The following is a 15,224-nucleotide window of genomic DNA, read 5'->3' as shown; positions in this document are numbered from 1 at the left end:
GGGTAATCTTCTAATTTCATACATGTCTTTTGGTGAATATAAGTATGCATTTCTCTGGGCTATATACCTGGGAGTGGAATACAAGTCAAATAATATTTTAAATATCTTTGACAAGTTGATTAGAGAAATCTATGGTGTATCCTTTTGTAAAGAAAATAATCTGTCCGTAATTTCTACTCTGCAAAATGGATTCTCATATATGGTTAGTTATTTCACAAGGGGTGATACATCTGCTGTCTTTCTAGTATTCATCGAATTGTACTTATGTTAATAACAATATGATAGTTTATTGTTGTTATTATCCTCTGGAGCTCAGTATGTTTCAAATATTGAAAATGCCCATAAAAATATCATCCAATATACACATGTACTTTTCCATGTTACTCAGTCTAAAATTTAATTAAAAAGACAGACTGAGGCAAAAAGACATGCCAACAGATTCTCTCTGACCTACAATTTATTTTAAGAATGTTAGAGGTCACTGATTAGTTTTGGCTTACAGGATTCCTCCCCCCCACAGTTATTTTTAATTTATGGATTTTTTTTTTTTTTTTTGCTGTACGCGGGCCTCTCACTGTGTGACCTCTCCTGTTGCGGAGCACAGGCTCCGGACACGCAGGCTCAGTGGCCATGGCTCATGGGCCCAGCCGTTCCGCAGCACGTGGGATCTTCCCGGACCGGGGCACGAACCCGTGTCCCCTGCATCGGCAGGCGGACTCTCAACCACTGTGCCACCAGGGAAGCCCCCAACTGAATCATTTAGCGGTATAACAGGTTAAGGGCTAGAGGCAGTGGGTTTATGAGACAGAAAAAACATTGTGAGCATTTCTCATATCAGACAAAATAGACTTTAAAATAAAGACTATTACAAGAGACAAAGAAGGACACCACATAATGATCAAGGGATCAATCCAAGAAGAAGATATAACAATTTTATATATTTATGCACCCAATACAGGAGCACCTCAATACTTAAGGCAAATGCTAACAACCATAACAGGGGAAATCAACAGTAGCAAAATCATAGAAGGGGACTTTAACACCCCACTTTCACCAATGGACTGATCATCCAACATGAAAATAAGTAAGCAAACACAAGCTTTAAATGACACATTGAACGAGATGGACTTAATTGATATTTATAGGACATTCCATCCATAAAAAACAGAATACACTTCTCAAGTGCTCATGGAACATTCTCCAGGATAGATCATATCTTGGGTCACAAATCAACCCTTGGTAAATTTAAGAAAATTGAAATTGTATCAAGTATCTTTTGTGACCACAGTGCTATCAGACTACATATCAATTACAGGAAAAAAACTGTAAAAAATACAAACACATGGAGGTTAAACAATACACTACTAAATAACCGAGAGATCACAGAAGAAATCAAAGAGGAAATCAAAAAATACCTAGAAGCAAATGACAGTGAAAATACGGCAACCCAAAACCTATGGGATGCAGCAAAAGCAGTTCTAAGAGGCAAGTTCAAGCAATAAAATCTTACCTCAAGAAACAAGAAATATCTCAAATAAACAACCTAACCTTACACTTAAAGCAGTTAGAGAAAGAAGAACAACAACAACCCTAAATTTAGCAGAAGGAAAGAAATCATAAAGATCAGATCAGAAATAAATGGAAAAGAAATGAAGGAAATGATAACAAAGATCAATAAAACTAAAAGCTGGTTCTATGAGAAGATAAACAAGAATGAAAAATCACTAGCCAGACTCATCAAGAAAAAAAGGGAGAAGACTAAAATCAATAGAATTACAAATGAAAAAGAAGTAGCACCTGACACTGCAGAAATACAAAGGGTCATGACAGATTACCACAAGGAACTCTATGCCAATAAAATGGACAACCTGGAAGAAATGGAAAAATTCTTAGAAAAGCCCAACCTTCTGAGACTGAACCAGGAAGAAATGGAAAATATAACCAGACCAGTCACAAGCACTGAAGTTGAAACTGTGATTTAAAATCTTCCAACAAACAAAAGCCCAGGACCAGATGGCTTCACAGGCGAATTCTATAAAACATTTAGAGAAGAGCTAAGAGCTAACACCTATCCTTCTCAAACTCTTCCAAAGTATAGCAGAGGGAGGAACACTCCCAAACTCATTCTATGAGGCCACCATCACCCTGATACTGAAACCAGACAAAGATGTCACGAAAAAAGAGAACTACTGGCCAGTATCACTGATGAGCATAGATGCAAAAATACTCAACAAAATACTAGCAAACAGAATCCAACAGCACATTAAAAGGATCATACACCATGATCAAGTGGGGTTTATCCCAGGAATGCAAGGATTTTTCAATATATGCAAATTGATCAATGTGATACACCATATTAAACTGAAGGATAAAAACCATATGGTCATCTCAGTAGTTGCAGAAAAACTTTCGACAAAATTCAACACCGATTTATGATAAAAATCCTCCAGAAAGTAGGCATAGAGGGAACTTATCTCAATCTAATATAGGCCATATATGACAAGCCCACAGCCAGCATCGTTCTCAATGGTGAAACATTGAAACCATTTCCACTAAGATGAGGAACAAGACAAGGGTGTCCACACTTACCACTGTTATTCAACATAGTTTTGAATGTTTTAGTGACAGCAATCAGAGAAGAAAAAGAAGTAAAAGGAATCCAAATTGGAAAAGAAGAAATAAAGCTGTCACTGTTTGCAGTTGTTATGATGCTATACATAGAGAATCCTAAAGATGCTACCAAAAAACTACTAGAGCTAATCAATAAATTTGGTAGAGTAGCAGGATACAAAATTAATGCACAGAAATCTCTTGAATTCCTATACACTAATGATGAAAAATCTGAAAGAGAAATTAAGGAAACACTCCCATTTACAATTGCAACAAAAAGAATAAAATACCTAGGAATAAACCTACCTAAGGAGACAAAAGACCTTTATGCAGAAAACTGTAAGACACTGATGAAAGAAATTAAAGACGATACAAACAGATGGAGAGATAGACCATGTTCTTGGACTGGAAGAATCAACATTGTGAAAATAACTGTACTACCCAAAGCAATCTACAGATTCAGAGCAATCCCTTTTAAACTACCAATGGCATTTTTCACAGAACTAAAAGAAAAAATTTCACAATTTGCATGGAGACACAAAGGACCCCGAATAGCCAAAGCAATCTTGAGAAAGAGAAATGGAGCTGGAGGAATCAGGCTCCCTGACTTCAGACTATACTACAAAGCTACAGTAACCAAGACAGTATGGTACTGACACAAAAACAGAAATGTAGATCAATGGAACAGGTTAGAAAGCCCAGAGATAAACCTACACACATATAGTCACCTTATCTTTGATAAAGGAGGGAAGAATATACAATGGAGAAAAGACAGCCCTTCAATAAGTGGTGCTGAGACAACTGGACAGCTACATGTAAAAGAATGAAATTAGAACACTCCCCAACACTATACACAGAAATAAACTCAAAATGGGTTAAAGACCTAAGTGTACGGCCAGACACTATAAAACTCTTAGAGGAAAATATAGGCAGAACAGTCTGTGACATACATCACAGCAAGATCCTTTTTGACCCACCTCGTAGAGAAATGGAAATAAAAACAAAAATAAACAAATGGGGCCTAATGAAATTTAATAGCTTTTGCACAGCAAAGGAAACCACAAACAAGACGAAAAGACCACCCCCAGAGTGGGAGAAAATATCTGCAAACGAAGCAACTGACAAAAGATTAATCTTCAAAATATACAAGAAGCTCATGCAGCTCAATATCAAAAAAATAAACAACCCAATCCAAAAATGGGCAGAAGATCTAGATAGACATTCTCCAAAGAAGATATACAGATTGGCAACAAACACGTGAAAGAATGCCCAACATCATTAATTATTAGAGAAATGCAAATCAAAACTACAATGAGGTATCACCTCACACCCGTCAGAATGGGCAACATCAAAAAGTCTACAAACAATAAATGCTGGCGAGGGTGTGGAGAAAAGGGAACCCTCTTGCACTGTTGGTGGGAATGTAAACTGACACAGCCACTATGGAGAACAGTATGGAGACTCCTTAGAAAACTTAAAATAGAACTACCGTATGACCCAGCAATCCCATTACTGGGCATATACCCTGAGAAATCCGTAATTCAAAAAGAGTCATGTACCACGATGTTCATTGCAGCTCTATTTACAGTAGCCAGGACATGGAAGCAACCTAAGTGTCCGTCGACAGATGAATGGATTAAGAAGATGTGGCACATATATACAGTGGAATATTAGCCACAAAGAGAAATGAAATTGAGTTATTTGTAGTGAGTTGGATGGATGTAGAATCAATCATACAGAGTGAAGTAAGTCAGGAAGAGAAAAACAAACACTGTATGCTAACACATATATATGGAATCTAAAAAAAAAAAAGGTTTTGGAGAACTTAGGGGCAGGAGAGGAATAAAGACACAGATTTAGAAAATAGACTTGAGGACACGGGTGGTGGGGGGAGTGTAAGCTAGGACGAAGTGCGAGAGTGGCATGGACATATATGCAGTACCAAATGTAAAATAGATAGCTAGTAGGAAGCAGTCACATAGCACAGGGAGATCAGCTCGTTGCTTTGTGACCACCTAGGGGGGTGGAATAGGGAGGGTGGGAGGGAGACACAAGAGGCAGGGTATATGGGTATATATGTGTACATTATAGCTGATTCACTTTGTTATACAGCAGAAAGTAACACAACATTGTAAAGCAATTATACTCCAATAAAGATGTTTAAAAAAAAAAAGATTAAAAAATTAAAATGTCGGGCTTCCCTGGTGGCGCAGTGGTTGAGAGTCCGCCTGCCGATGCAGGGGACACGGGTTCGTGCCCCGGTCCGGGAACATCCCACGTGCCGCGGAGCGGCTAGGCCCGTGAGCCATGGCCGCTGAACCTGCGCGTCCGGAGCCTGTGCTCCGCAATGGGAGAGGCCACAACAGTGAGAGGCCCGCGTACCTCAAAAAAAATAAAATAAAATAAAATAAAATGTCAAAGAAAAAAAAAGAGGGAAATGTGAAAGACTTAATCCAGTGTTCAAATTATATAGACCTGAAATGCAATAAAGAGACAATTATTGCTTTTAGAGAAGAAAGACTCAAGGTCCTGGCTAGGGTTTAACTTTGAAAGTAGTATTTTTACATCTTTCTAAAAAGGAAACATGGATATTTGAAACAGTATACATGGACAATTCATTTAGCAGTTATCAAAAGTATACCAAGTGCCAAGCACTGAGCTGTGCCCTGAGAAATTTTTTAAATGAATAAAATTCTAACTTAGACTAGGTTCCCCCAGAAGCTGACCTTGAAACAATGATTTAAGTAATGGTGATTTACTTGTGTGGTGGTCCCTGGAAGTACCAGTAGGGGAGTGGGACAGTGAAATGTGTAAAGGAAAGAAGCCAATAATTGAGCCAGTTATACTGAGCAGGTTATTGCTGTGGGCAGCTAGAGGGCAGCCCCAATGAATGAAGTGTAGGAGATAGTGCAAAATGCACCTGACAGTTGTCACCAACAAGGGGCAATTATCTCCCCCCTCTCATCCATCATTGGCTGATTGACTTGTCAGTTCTCTACAGTAAGATTTCTACCACTCTTTAGCTGTATGGTCTTCAGGAAGTTTCTTGTGGTCAAAGCCAGTGGATACTTTCGGCATGGGCTTTGGGAAATCTGACTGCTTGGGTCTAAGTGTTGGCTCTTCCACTCACTATCTGTATGACCTTAGGCCAGTTCTTTAACATGGTCCCTATTTCTTCATCTGTTAAGTGAGGAGAACAGCAACAACAATAACAACACAAGCAATTATACCTACCTCGTAAGATTTTCATGATGATTAAATGAGTTAATACAGGTAAAGAGCTTAAAACAGTGCCTTGAGCAGAGTGGGTATTCAAATAATGTTTTATTATGATTTTTATTAGCTCTTGTGACATCTATGGTATTTAAAATGTTAACCACGCTTGTGTTTGTGAAATTTTCTCTTATCCACATTTCTATGGAAGGGCACTTTCCAAGTGATCCTCCTGCCTCTCTAGCCATTCATCCATCTTATTGACTATTGACGCTGTATTCTGTGTTTATGTGTTATATTTTTCAAGACTCCATCTTTAACCCTCTTTTGCTCAATCTATACCCCATACCAATGAGAATGTGTTCCTCTTAATGGCTTCAGTTTTTACTTCTCTCCAGTGATTTCTAATCTTGGATTTCTCTGTCTTCCAAAATATGCAGCTATACCACAGCACCTTCAAGTCCAGCTGACTAAAATGATAGTCCTATGTGAAAGATCCTCAAAGCTTTTCACTGAATAGGTGTAGGATGGAACTCATTATCTTTTTCCTAGAACTGTTGATCTTTATTCCTTGAGTAGATGGTAAATAACACTTCCATCTAACAGGTACCAACCAACCAGAAGCCAGGGAATCTGTCTTAGACTCCTTTGTTTCCCCAATGCTTGGCCTAATGCCTGGTATCCAGTAGCTGGTAAATAAAATGGTAACTGGCAGGATGGATAGATAGGTGTGAATGGAGGGGTAGCTAGATTGTTGAGTGAGTCTATAACTATAAATCTATTTCGTTAAGTATTATCTCATGATCAAGTACAGTTGAAGGTCAAGGATGAGAAAGCACATCTTTAGTGGGACGCATACCCAGTAAACCATTTTCTCTTGCTAAATTGTACACACATGACCCCTTTGGGATGAAAACCTCCATTGCTGTGATTGAACAGGCATTCAAATGGTATGTTTGTCTGAAATAATGTTATAGGCTATGAAAGTTTCCTCCTTTTTCCACAATTAAGAAATATCTACCCACATGATAGGAGAAACTACTTCTTTCTCATATCAAGTGATGGCCTAAAAATATAGATTATGTCTACCCTATTGAAATGAATTTAGGATGTAGAAAATATTCACTGGCATGAATGCAAATGGCTTACCATGTTTTTGTCAAAATTACTAGGCGTTCTAAACATTTTGATAGCATAGTAAAATGTCACTAATTAAGGCTGATTAAGGCAAATTGTAATCATTGGCTTTTAGAGGAAAGTCAATTTCATTATTTGCAAATACATGTAATACCTATATAACAATAGGCCAAGAAAAAGAAGAGGTGCCAGCTATGCATAATAAAGTAGCCTGCTGGGATAAGTTGGAAAATGGTTTGTAATTGTGTTATTAGTTGTTTCTATGATTGATAAGAAAATATTCCAGAACACTTAAAGACTCTTTTACTAATATTTTAAACAGCTTTTTTTATAATAGCATTTACACTAGTAGTTTTGTAAACTAAAGATTAAATAGACTAATAATTGTAGATCTCAACTATAATAAGTGCTATACTACCCAGTGGGTGAACAACAGCAATGCAACAAGAAAAAAAAAATGGTGCTCAAAGATTATAAGGAGTTATTGACATTTAAACAGGTTGACATGTTAACCAAAGTTGGAAGGTGATATGTTGACTGGATTTGCAATGCATAGCAAACATCCAAACCAAAATGAAACTGATAAAAACAGTACCTGTAATGAATGTCACTTACTTGGTTTTACCTATTCTAGGTACCACATTCTTTAATTCATGTCACAATCAGTAGTCTTGTAGGGTCTGTTTAGTACTGATGGTTATTTACAAAATATCTCAGGTACTTCTTTAACTCATAACTTCTTATAACTTTAGGGAGGCAACAGCAGGTTTAATTAAGAAAGACCAAGCTTATGTCATGAAATAAGAAGCACCGGGGCTTCCCTGGTGGCGCAGTGGTTGAGAGTCCGCCTGCTGATGCAGGGGACACGGGTTTGTGCCCCGGTCCGGGAAGATCCCACATGCCGCGGAGCGGCTGGGCCCGTGGGCCATGGCCACTGAGCCTGCGCGTCCAGAGCCTGTGCTGTGCGACGGGAGAGGCCGCAGCGGTGAGAGGCCCGTGTACTGCAAAAAACAAAACAAAACAAAATAAAAAGCGCAAGACTGTGCCGTATACGTTTTATTTGTCCATTGCCCTTCTCTACCTCGCTCTCTACTCTGGGTGGTTGATCTGTGTCATCATTGGTCTCCCATGCCCTCTGGCTTCCAATTAGTTTAGCCACTGAGGAGCCCTGGTAGGAAATTGAAGAGAGAGGGCAGAGAGGTCAGGGTATTTATTCTTCTAGTTCCCTACCTGTGAATTTGCTTCAGGCTGACTCTGTCCCTTGATAAAAGGTTACTGCTCTTATCAAGGTGGTTTCTCCTCATGATTCTCAGCTTCTGGCCACTTCTCCCTCCCCTGATTTCTTGGGCCTAGATGTACTAACAGCTCCACTGCTGCAAGGCCTAGTTTCTTATATTAAATTTGGTGATTTTCCTACACTCTGATTATGTTATAATTTGTTCCTTTGTCAATAAATCTCTCAGATTATCCAGGCCAGATCACAGAGGAATATGTATATCAAGCTAAGATATTCCAGAGGACCGTGGGGAGACATTGAAGGGTTTAAATGAGAGAGTGGGGTGATCAGATTTATATTAGTTATTACTATGTCTACAGTGTAGAAGTTACATTGGAAAGTGGAGACTTGAGGGAGAGGAACTATGTACAGTCTATTGCAAACATGTAGACAGAAAATGTTGGAGCTTTGCCGTGGAAACATGTGGAAAGAAGAAAGGAGTTCTGTACGAGAAAACTTAGTAACCAATTATATATGGTGTTTGGTGAGGCTTAGGGAAAAATCTAGAATGTCTGTCAGATTTCCTGCTTAAGGAGTAAAGTAAGTGGTGGTTTTATTTCCTGTTTTCTATGGCATTATTTCCATTTTATGAAATCAGCTTAAAATGAAGATTATGTGGTGCTCAAAGAAAAGAAAAAGCAATCTTGTTATGTTTATTTTTAATATTCTAAAATAAAGTATTCCAGAGCAAAATCTATAGGGAATCTCCATCTTTGACTCACAGTGATACCAGGAAATAGCCTCGATGTAAGCCTGTCCTACTTACAGAATATAACTGTCATTGTTACAAGGAGTTTCCAATGTGCCTATCTGGTCTTGGATTGCCGCAGGAAAAAAGTTTTGAGAGCAAGTGGTTTATTTGGGAGTTGAGAGAAATATCAATAGGGGAGTGAGAAAATGAGACAGGTAAGGCAAGACAGCCAGTAAAGGATGGTACATAATCAAGCAGTTTACCACCATGACCCACTAGAGCTTTATCCCACTGGGAGAACTCTGGAACCCTTATAAATCACATACCTCACAGATATCTCCCATAGCAAAAGCGTGCTAGAATATTCATACCCTAATGACTACCATCAGTCATTGGTTACAGGCTGTTCCTGGGAGGTAAGGTGGTGGGAGACTGGGCAGGGGAGCCTCAATTCCTTAATGTATCTAGCCTACCACTTAGATGGCAAAGCAAACTTTATGACAACACAAAGCCTACAAAGAATGAAATGTCAGTGATGGTATTGGAGGTCAGGCTGTTGGGCAATGAAGTGATAGGGGCAAGGAGATGTGGGCATTCTGCTATAGGAGCTTTCAGAAAGATTACTCATATTTGGCTCTAAAGATTAAGAAAAGACACAGTAAGAGAGGGCAGACAGCAGAAGCAAGAAGAACTACAATCCTGCAGCCTGTGGAACAAAAAATACATTCACAGAAAGATAGACAAGAAGAAAAGGCAGCGGGCTATGTACCACATGAAGGAACAAGATAAAACCTCAGAAAAACAATTAAATGAAGTGGAGACAGGCAACCTTCCAGAAAAAGAATTCAGAATAATGATAGTGAAGATGATCCAGGACTTCAGAAAAAGAATTCAGAATAATGATAGTGAAGATGATCCAGGACTTCAGAAAAAGAATGGAGGCAAAGATCGAGAAGATGCAAGAAATGTTTAACAAACACCTAGAACAATTAAAGAACGAACACCTAGAAGAATTAAAGAACAAACAAACAGAGATGAACAATACAATAACTGAAATGAAAAATACACTAGAAGGAATCAATAGCAGAATAACTGAGGCAGAAGAATGGGTAAGTGACCTGGAAGACAGAATGGTAGAATTTACTGCCATGGAACAGAATAAAGAAAAAAGAATGGAAAGAAACAAAGACATCCTAAGAGACCTCTGGGACAACATTAAACGCAACAACATTCACATTATAGGAGTCCCAGAAGGAGAAGAGAGAGAGAAAGGACCCGAGAAAATATTTGAAGAGATTACAGTTGAAAACTTCCCTAACATGGAGAAGGAAATAGCCACCCAAGTCAAGTCCAGGAAGCGCAGAGAGTCCCATACAGGATAAACCCAAGGAGAAACACACCGAGACACATAGTAATCAAATTGACAAAAATTAAAGACAAAGAAAAATTATTGAAAGCAACAAGGGAAAAACGACAAATAACATACAAGGGAACTCCCATAAGGTTAACAGCTGATTTCTCAGCAGAAGCTCTACAAGCCAGAAGGGAGTGGCATGATACATTAAAAATGATGAAAGGGAAGAACCTACAACCAAGATTACTCTACCCAGCATGGATCTCATTCAGCTTCAGTGGAGAAATCAAAAGCTTTACAGACAAGCAAAAGCTGAGAGAATTCAGCACCACCAAACCAGCTCTACAACAAATGCTACAAGAACTTCTCTAAGTGGGAAACATGAGAAGAAAAGGACCTACAAAAGCAAACCCATAACAATTGAAAAAATGGTAATAGGAACATACATGTGGATAATTACCTTAAACGTGAATGGATTAAATGCTCCAACCAAAAGACACAGGGTTGCTGAATGGATACAAAAACAAGACCTATATATATGCTGTCTACAAGAGACCCACTTCAGACCTAGGGACACATACACACTGAAAGTGATGGGTTGGAAAAAGATACTCCCCACAAATGGAAATCAAAAGAAAGGTGGAATAGCAATACTCATATCAGATAAAATAGACTTTAAAATAAAGAATGTTATAAGAGACAAGGAAGGTCACTACATAATGATCAAGGGATCAATCCAAGAAGAAGATATAACAATTATAAATATATATGCACCCAACATAGGAGCACCTCAATACATAAGGCAACTGCTAACAGCTCTAAAAGAGGAAATCGACAGTAACACAATAATGGTGGGGGACTTTAACACCTCACTTACACCAATGGACAGATCATCCAAAATGAATATAATTAAGGAAACAGATGCTTTAAATGACACAATAGACCAGATAGATTTAATTGATATTTATAGGACATTCCATCCAAAAACAGCAGATTAAACTTTCTTCTCAAGTGCACATGGAACATTCTCCAAGAGAGAGCACATCTTGGGTCACAAATCAAGCCACAGTAAATTTAAGAAAATTGAAATTATATTAAGCATCTTTTCTGACCACAGCGCTGTGAGAGTAGAAATGAATTATTGGGGAAAAAAAACGTAAAAAACACAAACACATGGAGGCTAAACAATACGTTACTAAATAACCAAGAGATCACTGAAGAAACCAAAGAGGAAATCAAAAAATACCTAGAGACAAATGACAACGAAAACACGATGATCCAAAACGTATAGGATGCAGCAAAAGCAGTTCTGAGAGGGAAGTTTATAGCAATATAAGCCTACCTCAAGAAAGAAGAAAAATCTCAAATAAACAATCTAACCTCACACCTAAAGGAACTAGAGAAAGAAGAACAAAGAAAACCTGAAGTTAGTAGAAGGAAAGAAATCATAAAGATCACAACAGAAATAAATGAAATAGAAACAAAGAAAACAGTAGCAAAGATCAATAAAACTAAAAGCGAGTTCTTTGCCAAGATAACCAAAACAGATAAAACATTACCCAGACTCATCAAGAAAAAGAGGGAGAGGACTCAAATCCATAAAAAGAAATGAAAAAGAAGTTACAACAGACACCACAGAAATACAAAGCATCCTAAGAGACTATTATAAGCAACTCCATGCCAATAAAATGGACAACCTGGAAGAAATGGACAAATTCTTAGAAAGGTATAACCTTCCAAGACTGAACCAGGAAGAAATAGAAAATATGAACAGACCAATCACAAGTAATGAAATTGAAACTGTGATTAAATATCTTCCAACAAACAAAAGTCCAGCACCAGATGGCTTCACAGGTGAATTCTGTCAAACATTTAGAGAAGAGCTAACACCCATCCTTCTCAAACTCTTCCAAAGAATTGCAAAGGGAGGAACACTCCCAAACTCATTCTGTGAGGCCACCATCACCCTGAGACCAAAACCAGACAAGATACTACAAAAAAGAAAATTACAGACCAATATCACTCATGAATATAGTTGTGAAAATCCTCAAGAAATTATTAGAAAACAGAATCCAACAACACATTAAAAGGATTATACACCATGATCAAGTGGGATTTATCCCAGGGATGCAAGGATTCTTCAATATATGCAAATCAATCAATGTGATACACCATATTAACAAATTGAAAAATAAAAACCATATCATCATCTCAATAGATGCAGAAAAAGCTTTTGACAAAATTCAGCACCCATTTATGATAAAAACTCTCCAGAAAGTAGGCATAGAACAAACCTACTTCAACATAATAAAAGCCATATATGACAAACCCACAGCAAACATCATTCTCAATGGTGAAAACCTGAAAGCATTTCCTCTAAGATCAGGAACAACACAAGAATGTCCACTCTCGCCACTGTTATTCCACATAATTTTGGAAGTGCTAGCCAGAGCAATCAGAGAAGGAAAAGAAATAAAAGGAATACAAATTGGAAAAGAAGAAGTAAAACTGTCAGTGTTTGCAGATGACATGATACTATACATAGAAAATCATAAAGATGCCACCAGAAAACTACTAGAACTAATCAATGCATTTGGTAAAGTTGCAGGATACAAAATTAATGCACAGATATCTCTTGCATTCCTATACAATAATTATAAGAATTCTGAAAGAGAAATTAAGAAAACACTCCCATTTACCGTTGCAACAAAAAGAATAAAATATCTAGGAATAAACCTACCTAGGGAGACAAAAGCCCTGTATGCAGAAAACTATAAGACACTGATGAAAGAAATTAAAGATGAGACAAACAGATGGAGAGATAGACCATGTTCTGGGATTGGAATTATCAATATTGTGAAAATGACTATACTACCAAAAGCAATCTACATATTCAATGCAATCCCTATCAAAATACCAATGGCATTTTTTACAGAACTAAAACAAAAAATCTTGAAATTTGTATGGAGACACAAAAGACCCCGAATAGCCAAAACAGTCTTGAGGGGAAGAAAACGGAACTGGAGGAATCAGACTGCCTGACTTAAGGCTATACTACAAAGCTACAGTAATCAAGACAATATGTTACTGGCACAGAAACAGAAATATAGATCAATAGAACAAGATAGAAAGCCCAGAGATAACCCCACACACCTATGGTCAACTAATCTATGACAAAGGAGGCAAGAATACACAATGGAGAAAAGACAGCCTCTTCAATAAGTGGTGCTGGCAAAACTGGACCGCTACATTTAAAAGAATGAAAGTAGAACACTCCCTCACACCATTCACAAAAATAAGCTCAAAAGGCATTAGAAACCTAAATGTAAGACTGGGCACTATAATACTCTTAGAGGAAAACATAGGAAGAACACTCTTTGACCTAAATCACAGCAAGATCTTTTTTGATCCACCTCCTAGAGTAATGGAAATAAAAACAAAAATAAACAAATGGGACCTAATGAAACTTAAGAGCTTTTGCAATGCAAAGGAAACTACAAACAAGACGAAAAGACAACCCTCAGAATGGGAGAAAATATTTGTAAATGAATCAACAGACAAAGGATTAATTTCCAAAATATACAAACAGCTCATGCAGCTCAATATTAAAAAAACAACCCAATCCAAAAATGAGCAGAAGGCCTAAGTAGACATTTCTCCAAAGAAGACATAGAGATGGCTAAGAAGCACATGAAAAGCTGCTCAACATCACCAGTTAGAATGGGCATCATCAGAAAATCTACAAACAACAAATGCTGGAGAGGGTATGGAGAAAAGGGAACCCTCCTGGCACTATTGGTGGGAATGTAAATTGATACAGCCACTATGGAGAACAGTATGGAGGTTCCTTAAAAAACTAAAAATAGAATTATCATATGACCCAGCAATCCCACTACTGGGTATATACCCAGAAAAAAACGTAATTCAAGAAGACACATGCACCCCAATGTTCATTTCAGCACTATTTACAATAGCCAGGTTATGGAAGCAACCTCATTGCCCATCAACAGATGAGTGGATAAAGAAGATGTGGTACATGTATACAATGGAATATTACTCAGCCATGGAAAGGAACGAACTGGGTCATTTGTAGAGACGTGGATGCTTCTAGAGACTGTCATACAGAGTGAAGTAAGTCAGAAAGAGAAAAACAAATATCGTATATTAATGCATTTGTGTGGAACCTAGAAAAATGGTACAGTTGAACCGGTTTGTCGGGCAGAAATAGAGACACAGATGTAGACAACAAACATATGGACACCAAGCAGAGAAAGTGGTGGGGAGGGGAGTGGTGATGGTGTGATGAATTGGGAGATTGGGATTGACATATATACACTAATATATATAAAATGCATAAGAACCTGCTCTATAAAAAAATAAACTACAATTCAAAAAAAAAGAGTAGTTTAAAGATTGCGGGAACATCCTTGGTAAAAAATGGAAATTAAGATGTGAACTACATCACTAGGAAGAGCATGAAAAGATAGATTCAGGGGAACCTGTTTGTGTGGATGAAAAGGAGAAGAAGGCATATGATTTAGATATGTCCTACTTGGGGCTGAGTAAATGGTTATGACATTTGCAGTTAGGAAGTGAGAAAAATCAGGTTAGTCAACGTGTTGGCACAGTGACTGAGGAAGAGAGAATAAGTAACAGGCTCTTTTTTTAGAAAGAAATAGCTCCTTTTCTATAGGTTCTGTTTTAGACATGTAGTGCTTGAGATGCTTTAGGGGATATTATGTGAAAAGGTCTTGCATTCAGTTATACAACTGTGTTAATGTACTATGTTAATAAATGTTTTATCCTGCTTTTAAAACTAAAACAAAAGGAATAGACACAGTTAAATTTTCACATGTACTATTGATGTTCTAGATCACCTTCAGGAAGTTGGTTTAACAAAAACTTATGTTTGCCTTTGAAAAAAGTAAGAAATTCCATTGTCC

The 15,224-nt window shown here is 37.7% G+C and overlaps 1 protein-coding gene across 4 annotated transcripts in view; it reads left to right on the top strand.

Moving 5' to 3' along the window:
• DMD (dystrophin) overlaps nt 1-15,224 on the top strand; it is a 2,234,319-nt gene that overhangs the window by 1,660,090 nt on the left and 559,005 nt on the right. The window lies entirely within an intron of this gene.

The sequence above is a fragment of the Aethalodelphis obliquidens genome, unplaced genomic scaffold, assembly GCF_003676395.1.
Source record: "Aethalodelphis obliquidens isolate GAN/ISIS:26980383/991018 unplaced genomic scaffold, ASM367639v1 scaffold98, whole genome shotgun sequence".
NCBI classification, from domain to species: domain Eukaryota; kingdom Metazoa; phylum Chordata; class Mammalia; order Artiodactyla; family Delphinidae; genus Aethalodelphis; species Aethalodelphis obliquidens.
This window is presented reverse-complemented; position numbering and strand designations above follow the sequence as displayed.